Source organism: Myotis nattereri (genome assembly GCF_964212035.1).
Source record: "Myotis nattereri genome assembly, chromosome: 10".
Classification (NCBI taxonomy): Eukaryota; Metazoa; Chordata; class Mammalia; order Chiroptera; family Vespertilionidae; genus Myotis; species Myotis nattereri.
Window position 1 is genome coordinate 72,550,563 of NC_138085.1, and position 20,120 is coordinate 72,570,682.

The following is a 20,120-nucleotide window of genomic DNA, read 5'->3' on the forward strand; positions in this document are numbered from 1 at the left end:
CAGTAACAGTTGCCACCTCCTAGAGCTGATATGAAGATTAACTGAGCCATGCATACAAAGTGCTGAGCAGAGCCTGGCACCCAGTAAGCACCAGGCGAGTGTTATCAGCGTTACTGGGCAGGCAGCGAGAAATCAAGGCACTTGTTTGAGAAGCAGGTGCCCAATGCACATCAGCTTTGGGTGTCCAAGGTGCCAGTCCAGGGGGGACTACACACTGTGCTTTTCTCTGCCCCTTCAGCCTGGAAAGAGCCACTTGGGCTTCCTGAAGGTTGGCCTGTGACCACGATACCTCCCCAACTCCAGATTTTTCTTAGATTCTGCTTTGTAGATGCCATCCTACCGGCCAGGAAAACTGGAACAGATGCTGTGGGATCAGAAGAGAGAGAACTCTGCGGAGCCTGCCAAACGTTTCCTGCTCCTGGCATGGGGCTATGCCCATTGTCACTGGGCTACCCCTTCCGTCCAGGCCCAGGGGAGCTGAAGTCACCTGTTTGGAAAATCTGCGATATTGCTCTCCCTTGCCCCCTGGGATCAGACATCAAGGTTATTCTGGGGTTACATGGAGGCAATATGTGCAGGCAGGGATGAAGGGTGCTGAGGGACTGGGGGAGCCTGGCTAGCGGGTCACAAAGCCCTGGCAGACCCAGCCAATCACCTTCTTTTCATGGCTGAGCAAAGACCTGGCTCATAGGGAGGCTCGACCTCTCAGAGCAGAATTAGTCAAAGGTAGAGATGGGGCAGGTGGAGTAGTCCGGACTGCCAGGGAACCAGTATGTGCCCACACAGCCGATCAGGACTGGGAGCTGGACGGTGAAGGTTCAGACGAGGACTGGAGCTTCTCCAGGGTTCTGTTCTCAGAACACTTTTAGGTCATGTAGCTCTTCCTTAAGACCCTGAATCCCACTGAGGCCCCAGCCGCTGGAGTCCCGGACGTGACCTGCTGAACGATGATCTGAACTCCTAACGAGGCTTCCTCCAAGTTGGTTTGGATGCTGCTGCCAGACCCCTTGTAGCTGCTGTCCAGGGAAGGAGACCTTTGGGGAGTTCTGGCCAGACTGCTCTGTCTCCATCTCAAAGCGTTAGCGGAAACCCAGGAGGGGAGTAAACAGAACTCATCACTTGCTACCATTAACCCATTTCAGGAGGTCCATCCAGGTGGGCAGAGAGACCGGTAAGCCGTTCTTCCTAAAGGTTCTCTGCTGGAGATCTTCCAGTTCCTCAAACATCTGCGTAAGTCAACGGGCTCCAGGATGAGAGCGTCCATCGACCCAAGGCGACCAGCAGCAGCCTCCTGGAAGCCGTGCCTGGGTGAAGCGAGGTGTCCTGGCAGAAGAGGTGGCTTGGCTGGCTGCAGGCTCTGCCGCTCACGGCCTGGGAGACCTTGAGTAAGTGGTTTGACATCTCCAAGCCCAGTGTTCAGGTCTGAGACTCAGAGCGATGACAACTACTGAGCACGGGGGTGCTGGGAGGTCAATGAGGGACCCTGTCCATGGGAACCAGAGGCTCAACACCACCCTGACTTTGGGGACTGAGCAACCTGTACAGCAGGCAGAGAATGACTAGCGTATCTGACTCACATTCTTTCCCGCACCCTGAACACACTCCCCACAGACCTCTGCTGGGGTCCTGAGCAGGGAGAGTAGGACAGGCTTGGCTTTTGGGTGTGGCCGCAAAGACAGACCAACACTTTGGAGTTATGCAGCCCATTTCTTTAACTAGCACTGGCTCAAGGCCCTGTACATAATAGCTGCTCAGTAAATATTTGTTGAAATGAATGAATGGATGAATGGATGGGAGAGGTTAAAGCACAGTGTGGGGTTTCAGGTGATAGGGAGGCGCAGAAAGGATGGTTATGTGGCCTCATTTCTTGTTTGGTGCCCTGAGGAGAAGGGAGGAGAGTGGAACACTTGCTGCACTCTCTGGCTGCACATCCAGATGCAGCTCGAAGCCTCTGGATGCTCGGCAAGAGATTGAAAACAGCTCTTCCTCTGAGGCAAGTAAGAGAGGAACTACAAGGTGCTGCCAGGCTCCTCAGAGCAGGGCTTTAGGACGGTTCTGAGAACAGAACTTGTTAACCTGCTGGGAGGACTCCCGGGTCAGGACTGCCTCTCAGCCCAGCTCTGTGCACCCCCACAGGGTGGGGGAGCCCCTCTCCCGTGCCTGCTCTGGGGGGTGGTTGCTGGCCCATCTATGGCTAGCCTGAGGAGAGAGGGAACAAGGCTGTGCCATGCTGAGAGAACATTCGTTTCTATAGCCCTAACGAGCCTGCTGTTTCCTTCAGGACGCTGCGCGCTTCCAAAGCACGCTTGCTCCTCTGAGGCACATGCCACTCTATTTTCCTTTAGAATGACGCTCCTTCAGCCTGTCCGGCTCACAGCTGTCATCACGCACAGTGCTATGCTCGCCCTCCTCTGGAGCACCTGGATTCATCGCTGCTCAGCCTACTTTTCCTTGACCCAGGCTCAGCCCTTCTCTGCTCTCATAGCTCCTCCCACTCACAGCCAATCCCTCTCAGAATCCTCACTTTATTTCCTTGCCTTTTTGACAGACTGCTCATACAACCCCTTAACCTTTCCACTAGCAAGTCTATTCTGATGATGTCCAGAACAAACGTGACCATGTTCGGTGTTAGATTCTCTGTTCTCTCTCACACAGAATGCATGTCCTTCTGAACACCCCAGAACTCTACCCTCCCTGCCGGCCCTGCAGGAGACAGTGGGCCCCGCAGTGGGGGCGTGCATGGGAGGGGTCCCAGAAGGCTTGCCTAACTTCAAACAGCTTCTCTCCTGGTCCACATGGTGCCTGAAATCCCCACCGCCAATGCCACTCTGGATTATAGCATTTGTCTCCAGAAAGCCTTAGATGTTATCTCAGTTTTGAATATGAGGAAGTGAAGGCTCTGGAATTAAGAGACTTGCTCAAGCTCAAGATCAACCACTGGCAGGCCAGAGCATGAACCCAGGCCCCTGAACCCAAGCCCTATGCTCTTTCCAGACCATCACACTGTGCTAGGAAGAGCAATTCGATTTTGCACAGTTCCAGTGCATAACTCGCTCTGATTTAGGCCCTTGAGCATTACGAGAAGGGAAAGGACATTTCTTTTTAAAAATTTTTTTAAATTTTATTGATTTTTTACAGAGAGGAAGGGAGAGGGATAGAGAGTTAGAAACATCGATGAGAGAGAAACATCCATCAGCCGCCTCCTGCACACTCCCCACTGGGGATGTGCCCGCAACCAAGATACATTCCCTCGACCAGAATCGAACCTAGGACCCTTGAGTCCGCAGGCCGACGTTCCATCCACTGAGCCAAACCGGCCAGGGCGGGAAAGGACATTTCAAAGGTTTTCTTTATATTTCTCTCTCCCAATTGCAGCATTCCTCTCATCGCCATCAGCAAGTGTTTATTGGCCACCGACACAATGTGCTAACCACGCCATGAGGCACCACGAGGACACGGGACCATTTTAAGGCATAGGTCTTGTCCTTAAAGAGCCTTTGTTTGGTTGAAGAAAGAAGAGTAATTCATAAAACAAGAGGCCCCACAGGCCAGAATATATGAGGTACTAACTGGTGAAAGTACATGTGGCTTATCAGTGCTCCAGGAGAATATAAAGGATGAGGGGGGCTCAGTAGCGAGATGGCTTCTGGGGAAGTGGCTCCTAATTTGGGCCTTTAGAGATAACAGAATGTCAGGAAGCCGTGAAGAGAAAGTAGGAAATCTGGGACATGGGAAACATGTTTATTATCACTTTTATTTTTAAAAATGAGCATGAAACCAATGATTAAATCTTAGAGGAATGTCAGGGGATGCGATCAGGAGAGGAGGTGGAGAGGCAGTGGTGTCTCAGGAGCCCAGGGAGGGACCAGTCTCAAGAGGAGGTTACCTACTCTGTTTAATGAAGTTACCAGACCTGAGATGGAGAAATGGTCATTAGATTGTGCAAGAACAAATGAAGAGACACTGAGTCACTTGCTGGAGGCTGAGGACAGAAGCTAGACCTGCAGAGAGTTATGGAGTCCAGGTCATGCGGGCGCTGAGGAGGGAAGTCAGGAGTGCCTCCTGCAGCACGGCAGGTGGTTTGGAGAGTGCCTGCCTGCAAGGTGGAGAACACCTTACGTCTTTTAGTAAAACTTGGAAGTGATACACAGATGTAACATAGGCGTGTGTTCTTTCTCTTGACACCCCAGGCCTCCTCTTTAGAATCCAGATCCTATCCCTAAGTTCTAGATCTCCTCTGTCCAAGCAGGCTCGTGAGTAAACCTCACGGTCTTTCTAAATCTTCCTACAACACTGTGTAATGAAGAAAAAGAAAGAATGGGAAAAGATTTAAATATAATGCCTTAACTAGACTGAATGTTTTAAACATTCATTTACTATTCTGTGGTTAATCAGAATCTCTTTAGATCTTTGAAATTTTTCTTTTGAAAAACTTTACTCTATTAAGATAGGGTAGAATAGAAAAAATTATTACTAAAGAATTTAAGAGACTTTAACACACGCTCACTCATGTTTTGGAGTGTGTGTTCCAGGCACTGAGCCAGGCATGCGGCCTGTAAGAAGGAATGAGACCCAGTCTGGGCCCTTGAGGAATTCACCGACTAGGGCTGGAACTAGACAAGTGAAGACAATAACTAAAGGGCGACACGTTACACTGCAGCCCCCGACGCAGGAATGGCATGCGGCTTCCTGGGTCAGGGAAGGCTTTGTAGTTGGAGTTTGGTCTGGAGGGAGAAGCTTATCAAGCAAATTAAGATTCAAGAGGAAAGAGGAATGGACTTGGAGGAGGAAGAGAACTACAAATAGTTCACCCCAGAATGAATGTTGGGGACAAAAGGAGATGCAGTTAAAAAGGTAGACGGAGCCCAGCCGGGGTGGCTCAGTGGTTGAGCATCGACCTATGAACCAGGAGGTCACGGTTCGATTCCTGGTTGGGACACATGCCCGGGTTTCAGGCTTGATCCCCAGTGGGGAATGTGCAGGAGGCAGCTGATCAGTGATTCTCTTTCATCATTGAAGTTTTTCTCTCTCTTTCTCTCTCCCTTCCTTTCTGAAATCAATGAAATAAATTATATATATATATATATGGAAGCCACATGCCAGGAGCTCTGTAAGGAGTTCAGGAGCTATTTCATCCTGAGGAAAACTCACCAAGGAATTTTTTTTCATGTATACAACATAGCTGTAATAATACAAAAAATTTAAAAAATATATTTTTATTGATTTCAGAGGAGAAAGGAGAGGGAGAGAGAGAGAAAAAAAAAATCAACGATGAGAGAGAATCACTGATTGGCTGTCTCCTGCACACCTCCTACTGGGGATCGGGCATGTGCCCTTGACTGAAATCAAACCAGGGACCCTTCAGTCCACAGGCCGCTGTTCTATCCACTGAGCCAAACCAGCTAGGGCCAAAAATATGTTTTAAAATTCTGTATTTAAAATAACAGCATAATTTCCAAATCCAAATTACAGCAAATGAAATTATAGTGCTTAGAAACTGCATAGAATTTATAATTCTTGAGGCTTTATCTTTTCTAGTAAAAACTGAAGAGAGTCCTAAGTGCTGCTTGCAGTGCCCCTCCATATTTTTGTAAACTATTTTGAAATAATTTTAGACTCACAATTGCAAAATAGGACAAAGAATTCCCACGTATCTCCCTCCAGCTTCCCCGGTGACATCTTACATAACAACTGTTAAGACCAGGGAGCTGACATTGGCACGTTATTAACTAAAGCTTCAGACCTGACTTGGAATTCATCAGCTTTTAAATGCACTTTTTTGGGGGCACAGTCTATGACATTTTATCGTATATAGATTCATGTAATCACCACCCTACTAGGACACGGAACTGCTGTAACTTCCAAGAAACGCCCTGGCACTAGCCCTGTATAGCCATGCTCCTTCTCCCACTCTAACCCATGGTAACTACAGATCAGTTCTCCATCATTATAATTATGTACTTTTAAGAATATTATATAAAGGGAACCATACAGTAACTTTATGTATTTAATTAAAATTTAAATTCTTTGTTGTTGAAAGTATTACATATGTCTCCTTTCCCCCCCATTGACCTCTCCCAGGCCGCTCCCACCCCCTTTTACAGTAACTTTTTGAGAGTGGCTTCTTTTTCTCTCTCAGCATAACACCTTTGAGTTCTATCCAAGTTGTTGCATGGATTAGTTCTTTTTATTGCTGAGTCATATTCCAAACAATAGTACAAGTATGAATGTACCAGTTTATCCATTTGCTCAGTGAAGGACAACTGGGTGGCTTCCAGTTTTTGGCGACTACAAAAAACCCAACGAGAACTTTCCTCAGTTCTTGCTTTGTCCATGAGAGTCTGGCTCTGGGCGAGATCTCTCCATATTTTCCTGTTCCTTGGAACCACAAATCTGGTAGGGGTTTGGTAGCTGGAAGGTCCAGGCATTGGGCGGGGGCTGGGGACCGAGAAGACACAGGTGCACAAGCCACTCTTTGGACGGACTGTTCCCAGAATTCTGGGTTTGTCTCAGTCTAACCCTGTCTGTGCCCCTGCAGGCCAGGTTCTTGCTTCTTACATTCATTTATGCTAACCCAGATTTGTGAATTCATCTTCCTGGTGAGCATGTAGCTCAATTGTCTATCCTTATTTTGAAAGTCCTGGCATGATTTCACCAAGGAGACCTTAGAATTATAGTGGTGAATTCAGGGAGCCTTCACTATGAACAAAGTTGAGAGGTACTTTAGAACAAAAGGGACTATTTATGATAAAAGAGGACTAAGCAAAATTAGGAAAGAATAAGAGCCCCTGCTCTGATTATGACTAATTAAGCAGAGGTCAGCAATTATGAGCCAGAGCCTTTTTAAAAATAAAGTTTTATTGGTACACAGACATGCTCACTCATTTACCTATTGTCTATCTATGGCTGCTTTCATATTTACAACAGCAGACTTAGTTTTGACTGAGACTGTATGGCTTGCAAAACATAAAACATCTGCTATCTGGCCTTATAGAAATTGTATGCTGGTCCCCGCAAATCAGTATTTATGTGTGATAGATAGTGTGACTTGGAGACACAGTAAGACCAGTATATCTTCCTGGATGTCACAAGGCAGCACCATTTTCAGCGCAAAATAAGCTACACACATGGAAAAATGGTAACGTGTCATGACGTAGCACCTGGTTGTAATTATAAACAGAGGAAGTGTTTACTATGGAATATAGAAAAAAGGATGGCTGGGGAGTAAAACTATGCTAGTGCAATTTTAACATTGTCCAAAGGAGTGGTGCTCTGTTTAGTAGACATTGGTATTCTGGTCACTAGGACAGTGTCTCTTCTAGTGGAGGGAAGAATTAATCAAGCTTGACCACGGTGTGGATGACATATCATTTCTTAACTCTATTTGCTCTGATTTTGTGCTCGCAAAGCAAGCTCTGATTACTTTTCTGATTTTCAAGACACCACAAAATAGGGAAGAGGTATATCCCTTGCTCTATTAAATTGACTTTTTGGTACAAATGTGCCTGAGCAAATAAATGTAAGTCGGTTTTCTCAGGGCTCAGTGACCTTAAGGAGAGCTGATCATTAAAATATCAAATCTAGCCCTGACTGGTTTGGCTCAGTGGATAGAGCATCGGCCTGCGGACTGAAGGGTCCCAGGTTCGAGTCCGGTCAAGGGCATGTACCTTGGTTGCAGGCACATCCCCGGTAGGGGGTGTGCGGAAGGCAGCTGATCGATGCTTCTCTCTCATCGATGTTTCTAGCTCTATATCCCTCTCCCTTCCTCTCTGTAAAAAATCAATAAAATATATTTTTTAAAAAATATCAAATCTAAAGACATGAGAGGCTAGATTCTGAACTTTGTCAATTTCCTTAGAACTGGGCACACAATAAAACAGCCAGACCATCATCACATTTCTTTCAAAGTGGGCAGATGCAAAAGTATGCTGAAATGTTGGACAGCTCCCGCCCACAAAGATTAGGGCTCCAGCCAAATCCTGGGGGATCCTGGAAGCATTCCTTTAAGTTAATCTCAGTAAGTCTCTGTCTTGTGGGAGCCCCCCCACCCCCCCTCTTAGGAAAGCACGGTTCTGAAGACTCCCATTATACTGGTAGTTCTGGCTTTCCTGACAGACATGATCTTTCAGACCCAACCAGTGGTCAGGACCACACTGGGCCTATAGTAGTAGGATAAAGAGCCAGAACTGCCCTAATTCTAAAGTCCAGCAAACATTAGCATTAGACTGAAAAAGGGCAGAGGGCTCACCAGCTGGTCCTCAACTACACCACCTCACTGGGCAGCGAGTCACACCCACAGGCCCTGAATGATCACGGCAGAGTACATTAAAACATGAGCTCAGGGGCTGGGGCAGTGTCTCATATTTGTATTTTTAATTCCAAGGCACGGCCCAAAGTGGGTGCTTAATTATCTGTTGACTGATCTGTCTTCTCTGCCCTCAAATAACCCATCCCCAACTCCTAGAATAAGTCACTATTTTTAAAACTATCTGCCCTGGCCTGGTGGGTCAGGTCATTGGAACATTCTCCTGATATGCCAAGGTTATGGGTTCCATTCCTGGTCAGGGCACATGCAGGAATCAACCAGTGAATGCATGGATGAGTGGAGCAGCACACTGATGTTTCTCTCACTTTCTAAAATCAATCAATCAATCAATCAATCAATCATCTGAGAACATTACTCTGTGAAAACGAGTGTATTTTTCCCTCTAAAATATCACTTTAAAATGTGTTTTGCCCTACCTGCTTTGGCTTAGTAGATAGAGCGTCGGCCTGTGGACTGAAGGGTCCTGGGTTCAATTCCGGGCATGTACTAGGTTGCCGTAGTTTGCCCACGGCTGATTCTAGAGGGACAGAGATAGAAAGGAGATACTAAGGAAATTGTGTGAAAATGAACCCATTTTTTATTTGTGCAGGCCTCTACAAAGTGAATGGGGAGTTTTATTCAGTTTGTAAGAAAAAGTAGGTGTTACTTTGGAGCAGGCAGACAGGAATCATAACTATATAGTGATTTTTTAAAACATTCTCACCTGAGGATATGTTTAATTTTTTTTTTTTGAGAGAGAGAGAGGGAGAGAGAGAGAAACATCAATGTGAGAAACATTGATCAGTTGCCTCCCTCATGTACCCTGACCAGGGGTCAAATCCACAGACTAGGAATTGAACCCACAACCTTTTTGGTGTACAGGATAACACTTCAATCAATCGAGGCACCCTGATGGGGCTGCAGTGACTTTTAATAAAGCGAATACAGTAGTAGCAACCCACAGGCCATTTGTGCCCAGTTGCTACCCCCAAAGTTCCCTCCTCACTAACAGCGCCTCAGCTCTTTATTTTGAGATCAAGGCTGTGGGCAGCATTGGTTCAATCACCACTGTCACTTCCGTTCCGCTTTGTCCTTCAACTAGGATGACATGCCAAGTGCTGGGAAGGCGGTGCCTCAGCAGCAGACTGTCCACAGAAGTGACCCACCAAGCCTCCCAGACTCTGTTTTAAAGCCCATAAATTCAGTAAGTATACACTGTGTACCCACCAGGTGTCAGGGGCGGTGCTGGGCTCTGGTGATAGATGAACAGGACAAGGCCCCCACCATCAAGGAGCCCACAGCTAAACCGTGGAGAGAGATATACAAAGATAACATCATCTACAAGGGCTACAACATCAATCAATTCTTCCCTGGTAATTATTTTTTTTATATATTTTTATTGATTTCAGAGAGGAAGGGAGAGGGAGAGATTGAAACATCAATGATGAGAGAGAATCACTGATCAGCTGCCTCCTGCATGCCCCCTTCTGAGGATCGAGCCTGCAACCCAGGCATGTGCCCTGACTGGGAATTGAACCAGCGACCTTTTGGTGCATGGGTTGATGTTCAACCACTGAGCCACACCGGCCAGGCCCCTGGCAATTATTTGAACAATTACTCTCTGGTAATTATAGAAGTATATAAAATAAAAAGCAAAATTTCCTGGTATCAGGTATGTGTATTCTTCAGATCTTTTAATATACATATTCAAATTATACACACACATATTTGTTCCACAGTTTAAAGAAGAACAGAAGAAAAGTGTAAATATTCTGTGACTGCCCCCCCACCCCTAAAAATATCCTGGTTACTTTTCTGATTCTCCTTGATTTCATTTGTATCCAGGAATAATTAATTTCTCTGAAAAGGTTAGGGGATGTTTTGGGCCAAAGGTGATATGTGGTCTGGCCTTGAAGGAAGAGTTGGAGTTCCTTTAGTAGTAAGCAAAGCCAAGAGAAAAGCTTGGGATGCATGCGTGGGGGCAGGGCTGAGAGGAAAAGGTGGTTTGGGGTGGGGACAGGCAGAGCATGTAAGAGGGTGTGGAAATACACAGCTTCTTTGGGGACCATCAGCGGTCTAGTGAGGACATGCTGTTCTTCAAACTTTGATGTGCAACAGAATCACCCTGGGGATTTCTTAAAGCTGCAGCTGCTCCATCCCCTACCTTGAGATTCTGATTCAGTAAGTTGGACACAAAGTCTTTGCTCTTAACCCACTGCTCTAGGCTGCCGCTCCTTCTGTGACAGTGCGGTCACACCATCCCTCACACAGCAAGGCGCAGGGAGGCCCGAAAGCCCTCACGGGAGCAGAGGAGAGCATCCTGACACCTTGCTCTCACATAGCCATCTCATTCTTCCAGCATCCTCCTCTACGCCAACTCTTTACTTTGTAGTTTTACACCAGCTTTCATCTGAGAAGTTCAAAGTATTCCCAACACTGAACTCATGATTGGGCAATGAGAACAGGTAACAACCTCAGTTTACAGAAGGATAAACAGAGGCCCCAGAGAGCTCACTTTCCTACCATGGTGAGTCAACGCTGAACCTGAAGACAGAATTCAAGGCTGCCTTTCATCCGTTCATGATATTACACAGACTGCATCGCTTTCCTCATTAATCGAGGCAGCATTTGGAAAAGAGCCCACACAGTGCCCAACTCACAGCAGAGACAAGCTACTTCTCTCGTTGACTACAACCAAGCAGGGGCTGCCCAGGTGCTCTGGAGCTCAGTGGGTGTTTCGTGATGCTCTGCAAAATAGCCACCAGAAATTCCGCAGAACCTTTTCTTGTAAGGGTGTCAAGAACAACTTCAAGCCCAGCTGGAGCGGCTCAGTGATTGTCGACCTATGAACCAGGAGGTCACATTTTGATTCCTGGTCAGGGCAAATGCCCGGGTTGCGGGCTCGGTCCCCAGTGTAGAGTGTGCAAGAGGCAGCTGATCGATGATTCTCTCTCATCATTGATGTTTCTCTCTCTCTTTCCCTTCCTCTCTGAATAAAAATATTTAAAAAACAAGAAAAAACCATCGAAGAATGAAAGAGACAGTCAGCTCATGTCAAGGCTTCGCTTCTGTGTCAGTTCGGGAGACAAGCGCTGTAACTGCATAGCTGTTTGTGAAAAGGTTGAGATGGTGAAGCTGTCTGCCCGGTAGGCGGCAAGAATGAAGAACCAGCCTGGGACTTCGCAGCGCACTGTGGGGCTGAGCTAGTGTACGACTCTCTCCTAGGTCCAGGGGGGACAAGAGAAAGGCAGAATTCTTTTTCTGCTAAGGAGTGGCAGGGTCACATTTGGCTTTGGACAAAGCCTTTGAAGCCAAGGACCTTCACTCACGTACCTCAAGAAGGAACATTCTCTAGAGCTGAGGTTCTCAGAATTTTGGGTGCACGTGAATCACCTGATTGATCCATCACTAACACAGATCTGTGAGCCCACCCCCAGGAAGGGACAGTTCTGGCTGGGGCTCAGGAGTCTGCATTTTTCACAGGCTTTCCTGGTGAGTCAGTTGTAGGACCACACTTGAGATCACGCTGCTATAAAGAACACATACCGCCCTACCCGGTTTGGCTTAGTGGATAGAGCATCGGCCTGCAGACTGAAGGGCCCCAGATTCAATTCCGGCCAAGGGCATCTATGTAGGTTGCAGGCTCCATCCTGGCCCTGGTTGAAGTGCATGCAGGAGGCAACCAATGTTTCTATCTCCCTCTTCCTTCCTCTCTGAAATCAATAAAAATATGTTAAAAAAAAAAAAGAAGAACCCATGTCAATTTCCCATTTACCTGCTCCTGTCCCTATTAACCATCAGTGGCCTGTCTAGCATCAAGCCAAGTCCTGGCTTAGTACGTGCAGTTTTTCCTCATCTCCAACCTTCATTCTCCCCCCCCACCCCACTGGATTCCAGAATGTCGTGACAGAGTAAAGCAACTTAGAGGACAAGTATGAAGAAACTAGAGGCCCGGTGCACGGACTCATGCTCCAGTGGGGTCCCTCCCCGGCCGGTTGGACCCGATTGGCCTAGATTGGGACTGGGCGAGCCTGGCCGGACATGCCCTGGAGCCCTCCTGCGGTCCCTCCCTGCCCTGATCGTGCACCGGTGGGATCCCTCAGCCTGGCCTGCAGGGTTTGGCCAAAATCAGCCCGGTACACGGATTTGTCCAGGGCATGTCCAGCCCGTCTTGCCCAGTGCTGATTGGCCAGACCCCAGCAGCAACCTAACCTACTGGTCAGACTTCTGCTATGAATGTTTTATTTACTTCTGCCCCTTGGTGGTCAGTGTGTGCCACAGCTACTGGTCGAATGGTCGCTTAGACTTTTATATATATAGATATGCTGACTTTCTATATGGATACTGAAAAAATGTCAATGAAGTCTCATAGCTATTAATGACCACTTAGTTAATTGGCTTCTTCTGCCACCATTTATTTGTTTGTTTGTTTATTTATTTATATAAGAGAAAGTTTATTTAGAAAGTCACAGAGGAAGAAGTGAGCCACAGAAGAAATGGGCTCAGGAAAGAAGATACAGAGAGAGAGATGCTTAGGGGGTAGGGTGGGGGAAGGCATGGGCATCTCTGCAGAGAGAGCTGCCCTTTGCTACCATCCAAAAAGCAGCTAAACGTATGCAGTGTTCTTTCTTGATAATCATACATGCAAACTTAAAAACTGAGCTAGATAGTATCTCACACCAGCACAGGCTGCTGAGACGCTGGAATGTCCTTGCATTAAAAATTACCCAGGAGGAGCCTCCCTTCCACCAAGTTAGGGTGCTGGTCCCATGAAAGACACGGCGCCATATCACCACGGCGGCTCAGACCAGCAGGCCAGGAGACACCCAGGTAACAGTGGCCCTGGTTGTTGGAACCTGGCCTCCAGCAGGCCCACCTGCCTAGGATGTGGGAGGAGAATTGTCAAGAGAGGTGGCCCCAGTTTGGTGGGTTCTTTTTTGCCCCCTACCTTAAGCTTTATCCTCTAAACTAGAGCAAGTATCCAACAGGCTGCTTGTTTTAAAGTGAAATTCCTTAATTGCAGTTTCAGGTCTTGGTGTTATGAAAAGAGGAGCTGAAGCAGAATTAAGCCATTAATTATCTGGCAAGGTTCCAAAGCATTCACCATGGCATCTCATGTTTCATAGCGCACAGGACACCTTTGTCTAATGCCTCGGCCTAGAAATGAGTTTGAGTGGTTAGGAACACAGGCATTTCTGTCCTAATGGACTCTCCTCTGATCCCTTTATTGGCTGTCAAATCTCTTTTTAAAATTCTCCAACTTTATATTCAACCATCAAAAACTTTTCCAAAATAGGCATGAGTGTTCTCTAGCAGATAATGTTAATGTTGAGAATGAATTCTCTTTCCCAGTCCCAACTCTACTTCTTTGAAGTCAGCATGCCTTTCATCTGTAAATATGAAAATAAACATGAATAATTAATGCATTCCCATCCTCTCCAAGCAGGACGTTTTATTTACTTCTGAGGAAGAAATGATTATTTCCCAGAGCTAGAGTTGGGCAGAAGCAGGACGGGAGCTCTGCTTTTGACGGTGATGTAGATGCAAACTGCCTCAAGCAATGTCATCTGCCTTCAAGAACAACTATTACTGGGTCGCTCCCTCCTGAGTTCTTGCCTTTTGATGGAAATATGTTTCAATGGTAGCTCTTCAACTTCTCACCAACAACCCCATGAACCACTTCCATCTTTTATGAAGGGAGCCATAACATCTCCCATGTGCCCTGTAACTCTCCCATTACCTCCAATCCCAGGACCAGGTATACTTTTTGTGACTCATCCTTTGTCTCATCCCAGGGAGCTGTGTCTTCACAGGCACCAGCTTTATGACTGATGGCTGCATGAAATGCACTTAAAGGCCCATTCAGCTTAGTCTGTCTGATAAGCACAAAAGGGGAGTGCTGTACAAGACTGCCCACCCCATAAACATCATCATCATCTCAAAAGCTTAAAGGGAGAACTTGACCTTGCCTCGCTCATATTCATACCTCCACCGTTTTAGCACAGCTGACCTTGGCCGTCGACATTTTCTGCCTAGAAGAACCTATGAGGGTAATGCATCTCATGTTCCCTACCTCTGCCCAAAGAGGCGTTCTCTTGGATACTGCCTTTCCTGCTTCAAGGACTAGCACAGGGGTGGGCAAACTTTTTGACTCGAGGGCCACAATGGGTTCTTAAACTGGACCGGAGGGCCGGAACAAAAGCATGATGGAGTGTTTGTGTGAACTAATGTAAATTCAAAGTAAACATCATTACATAAAAGGTACGGTCTTTTTTTTTTTTTTTAGTTTTATTCATTTCAAACGGGCCGGATCCGGCCCGCGGGCCGTAGTTTGCCCACGGCTGAGCTAGCATCTATTTGAACACGGGGATGTGGTGGACAGATCCACCGTTCCTATCCACACCTGGTAGGGTTATACAGACTGTGGTAGGCCCCCAAAGATGTCCATGTTGCGATCCCTGGAACCTCTGAATGAGTTACCTAAATGGTAAAAGGGGCTTGGAAGATGTAATTAAAGTAAAGGAAAACGGTGGTGGGAAAACTACCCTGGGTTATCCGGGCGGGCTTAATGTATAAGGATCCTTACAAGAGGGAAGCAGAGGGTCAGAAAGATGTGATGATGGCGGCTGGGAGTGGGGTGATACAAGGCCAGCGCCAGGGACGCAGGCATCCCCAGAAGCTGGAAAAGGCCAGGGAGAAGATTTCTCCTGGGTCCTCCAAAAGAAACAGCCTTGCTGACACCTTGACTTTAGCCCACGGTATCAGTCCCGGTGGCTGCTTTAATAAATTACCACCAACCGGGTGACTTACCAAATGGGCATTTATTCTCTCACTGTTCTGGAGGCCAGAAGTTCAAACCCAAGGTGCCAGCAGGGCTGCACTCCCTCTGAAGGTCCTAGGGGGAAACTGGTCATTGCCTTTTCTTGTTTCTGGTGGCTCCAGGCATTCTCCAGTGAAAGCATGTCCCAGGGCTGAGTTCAGAACAAATTTCCCTGACACGCTATCTCAGTCTCTTGGAAACAGTGCTATGAGGGACAAAGCCCAACCAAATATACTGTGACCTGGGCAATGGGAAGTGCTTTCCACGTGTTTTGTACTGGGACTTGAACGTGTACTGGAAAAACCCTAAATGGATATGATTCTAATTTAGTTAAAAACTAGAAGAAAATGCAGTAATAATGTTCACTGTAGTAAACAGCAATGGTGGCAACTGGTTTTCTGAATGAGGGGCGTAGGCTGGCGATCTGGGGGAGAGAGCTAGAAGAGGTCTTGATGCTGCATGGCCGTACTAGCACACACTGAGATGTTTCCTTGGGTGGCTTTGGGACTGGGCAGCACTAAAGTCCACCCAAGCCAGTCTTTGGTGCTATGTTCTCATTTACTCTTTTCTACATTACCCAGTTTTTCTCCAAATGAAAACTAGTAAGATCCCATGTTTGTAGAAAGAAATCACATGTTAGTATGTGAGTAGGAAAAAGCTGAAACATTCAACAAAATAGTGGCAGTGATTCTCTTTGGGGGGCACTAGAGAATCTACTCTCTGCTTTATGCACTTCCATAATGTTTTAATTTAAAAGTATTTTTAAAGGCAATTTTGACTTACATTTGTTATCCAAAAAAGGGTTTTTTGATGACTACTATACAGACTAGAGGCATTAGTTAAACACACAATGCTCCTCTGAAAATATGAGTTTTGAGACTAATTCTTAAAAATTCATGGGAAAGCTAATGTATGGATGCAAATTAGGATGTATGGATTACTAGGGTGAGAGTGAGACAAGTGATGCAAAAACTCTCAAGAGTGGAACGACTGAGGACTTTGCAGCAGTTTCAGGACTTTCTTTCCAAACCCCAAGTCCTCACCTCCGAGGAGGGACCAGAGGGGAGGCAGCTGCGGCTCAAGGATGACCTGGAGGCACAGGCTCCTCAGCTGTTTCTCTCCGTTCACCTCCCTGCCCAACAACCAATGCAGCCAGTTTATGGGAAAGCGTCCCTCAAAAAGCTGACAGGCTGCCTCTTTGGAAGGCTGTTGGAAGGGACTATCAATTCCAGAAGAGCACGCTGAAAGCAATGTATAAATTGAGATATTTCAGCTAATAGTTCTGGGAGCTCTAAAACAATAGTATTTCCCTCATCCCTCCCAAAGAGGTCATCTGCTCCAGGCTGCAAGCGACATACTTTCCACAGAATACCAGATGCTGGCAGAAACTTCAACCTGAGCTTTAAAGATAACAGAGCAAATTAGACCTTCTTAAATACTCCCGCCAAAGCCTGTGTTATCAATGGGTTTCCAATGCCCTCCAGAGGCACAAGTCCTCTTGAGCTATGACCTTTGGAACATCCGAGAACGGCTCTGGGCCACAGCAGTGCCCGGCTGGGTCTTGCTAATGGAGCCTTCCAGCCATGGGAAGTTCTTGGGGCTACAGTCAGAGGTTTGTTACATCTGGGAAGGCACAGGGCCCTCATTCTACCTGTTGGTAGGCTGGCTAGATTCAGAAGATGCCTCCGAAAGTGCTGGCAGTCAGGGTGGGGTGCTGCAGGGAGCTCTCGTGTCTCCACGTGGGACCCAGCAGGCTCCTGGGTCAGGATCTAGTTGCCCACACCCAGGAGAGTGGGATGTGGGCCCTTGGAAGAGGTTACACTAGACAAGCCGACTTCTTCTTTAAGTAAGAACAGATTATGTGGTGGGTTTGGTCTCTGAGTCCTGTCTCTACTTATTGGAAAGTTAACTCTGCCCAAGTGAGGCCTATTGTTTTTTATTAATCCTTATCCGAGACTATTTTTTCCATTGATTTTTAGAGAGTGGAGGGGGTGATGTTGGGGGGGGGGCGGGGGAAGGGAGGGAGAGAGAGAATGTGACACCTCCCACATGTGCCCGGACATGTGCCAGGGTTCGAACCTGTAGCCTAGGTACATGCCCTGACCAGGAATTGAATCTACAACCCTTTGGTGCCCAGGTCGACACTCTAACCAGTGAGCCAGGGCAAAGTGAGGCCTATGAATAGGGTAGGAGTCATGGTATCCTCCTCCCCCATTTCCTCTGAGAGGAGCTGGTGTGGGCCTTCCTGGTTCCCAGAGCTACTCCTAACCTGGTACTCTTGTCCACTGGTGATGGATGTGAGGGCTTTTTAGTCTATTATTGCAGTCACTGTCTACTCCTGGGAATCACTTCGCTAAGGATGACAACAGCAAAATACCCCTCAGCAATCCACTCATCCAGCAATTATTTGTTGAGCCTCAACTATTTCTAGGTCTTATATCAATGCATGAGTCTATCTTGGTCCCTGATTCACCGAACTTGTTATCTAGTGAAATGGATAATCAGTAATAAAATAATCATACAAATAAGTATATAATTATAATCACATTAAGTGCTAGACTGTTTTGAAAGCAATAGCTTTCAACCTTTTAGTATAAAATACATTTTACATTACAATCATATATATATATATATATATATATATATATATATATATACACACACACATACACACACACACACAAAACACAACACATACAGACATATATAATAAAACAAACGTTTCATTAAACAATTATTACTCTTATTGTGAGCAATGCACTCTGATATTTTCTTGTCTATTCATGTAAAATATGCTGGTTACAACCTAATAAACTGATGTCACACGAACTAATGGCTGTGATACAAAATATGAAAAACCCTGTCACAGGGGTCCCAACCTGGAGTGAGCGAGGGTGCAGGTCATGGAACACTTCCCTGAGGGAATGACATGTGAGGTTAAGAAGAATTCTCCCCAAAAGGCCAGGAAACAACATTCCAGGCAGAGGGGACAGCATATACAAAAACTCCTCGTTTTACAGAAAAGGAAACTGGGCATCAAGGAGAGATGTGATCTGTCCAACATAACTCCAAGCCCAGGTCTCTAAACTCCAAGCTCAAGGTTCTTTAAAGTACTGCAGCCGATCAGTGGTAGTCTTTCCCACAGTTTCAGTGATTATGGGCCAAGGGCTAATTATTCTCACCTAGCCTGACTAGGAGAAAAGAGAAAAGAACAATGGCAGGAGGTTATGTTTACAAAGAGCCCATTTAATTCTTCATGCAAAACAATGCACCTTAGCTCCTACCCCCCTGGCCTGAGGCCTGTACTGCAAGCTGTTTGTTCCTTCCCGGTAGGGACTGGCAGGGAGCCACACTCCAGCTTCGTCCTGGCTTTAATGAAAAGCCATTTACAAAATGTCCCAGCACGGTTCAGACTCAGCCGCAGGGCCTGGGAAGAATGCAGAGTATTGGCCCGGCTTTCCCATCTCCCCATGTTGATGCCCCACCTGATTCCCACGTGTTTCCACCTTCCTCAGTTCCCCATCAGCCCCTGTAACTGCGTGCATGGTTAGCTGGTAAATGCTCCAGTTGTGCAGCACGAAGGTAATGTGAACCCCGCAAGTGAGATACAGGCCACAACCAAGGGTGTCAGTCAGGGTCAGGGGCAAAGTGGATGATCTAGGAGGACCTGAGAAGGAGAGGGGTCAGCGGAGGCAGGAGCCTTAGGCCAAGTTTCAAAACAGGCGAGAGAGAAACAGGGCTGTTACAGTTGCTCAGTTCGTACACTGCACGAAGCACCCATGGAGTGGGTGAGTGAAGCTGAGATGGAACCCGTACTCCACTCACAGAACTGCATTCCTGGCCAGGGGCTTTCTCTGCCCAGAGGAGGAACCTCCACTCACAGAGGCCAGGGGACTGGCTCAGGAGGGCAGCTGATCAGAGTTGGAAACAGCCAGACCCACAACAGCACCTTGAAAAGATGACTGTCAAGCCTCCGAAGGTCGCCTCCTCTGTTTTAACCTTCCTGGTGTGCGGGCAGACAGGGGTACTGGTTAGGTGTGGCTCCCTGTGACAAGCTGAGACCAGGCAGCCATTGGCTGACAGGCAGGCACCTCCCAGTTCTGACACCTTACCCAGACTCTGATCCTCCTCCACCTTCACTCCTTCATCAGGCTGGAGCAATCCAGACACACCCCAGAGGCACAGCTCAACCCCCGAGACTTTAATGATTAGTTTAAAGATGTTACTGGTAACACATGTCCATGTAAAAAAAATCCAAACATTACACAAAGATAAACAATTCAAGTCAGAACAGCCTCTCCCACACTTTAAAATTAGACTCTTTCTCTGTCAATAAACTCCTTATTGCACATCCCTCATACTCCAACCCAGCTTTCTGTTCTCACTGGAGCCTGTCATGAATTACTCTGCCCCCTCATTCTACTGACAACCAGCGCCTGCCTGGGATTTGTAGCTTCCCCCCACCTCTGACCTCAGGGCCAGCGGCTTCACGGCCATGTTAAATTCTGCCTCCTCAGGAACCCTGCCCCAAACTTGCCAAGCAACACCCCCACCCTGATGCTCTGTTACTCACTGCTGCTTCTCCTGGCTGGAGGACTTCAGAGACTTAGCCCATTATGAATTCATGGGTCCAACGCAGCCCTCACCCCTGCGCAACAAGACTTTTATTCATCTCGCATACGCCCAGGCTCATTCCTCACAGTGGTTCATTCAGGCCTTCAGGACCTCACCCCCACCTCAGCAAGTGGAAAGGTCTTTTCTTAGCAGGAACTCCAGCCATCCCCCCTGTACTTCACACTGCAAGTCAGGGGTAAGCCACACCCACTCCCACCAGTCTCAGAGGCAGGGACCTCGCCGTCCCCTGCAAAGTTACCTCTTCCCTGGCATCAAGACCATTCCCATTTGCTCCCTTTCTCTCCTGCACCTGCATTATTTTCCTCAAGTCTTTTTCCCTTTCTCCTTGTTATCAGAAATCATCCCAAGTCAATACCAAAC

At 47.1% G+C, this 20,120-nt stretch overlaps 1 protein-coding gene across 4 annotated transcripts in view; it reads right to left on the reverse strand.

Annotated features, from left to right (window-relative positions):
• Nucleotides 1-20,120, reverse strand: part of MAPRE3 (microtubule associated protein RP/EB family member 3) — a 40,391-nt gene that overhangs the window by 8,870 nt on the left and 11,401 nt on the right. For 2 of the 4 annotated variants that reach the window (XM_081101003.1, XM_081101002.1), the window contains exon 2: nt 8,743-8,843. The exons of the other annotated variants lie outside the window; for them this stretch is intronic. The gene's annotated coding sequence lies outside the window, so the exon portion shown is untranslated. The remainder of the gene's footprint in view (nt 1-8,742; nt 8,844-20,120) is intronic. 4 annotated transcript variants of the gene reach the window in all.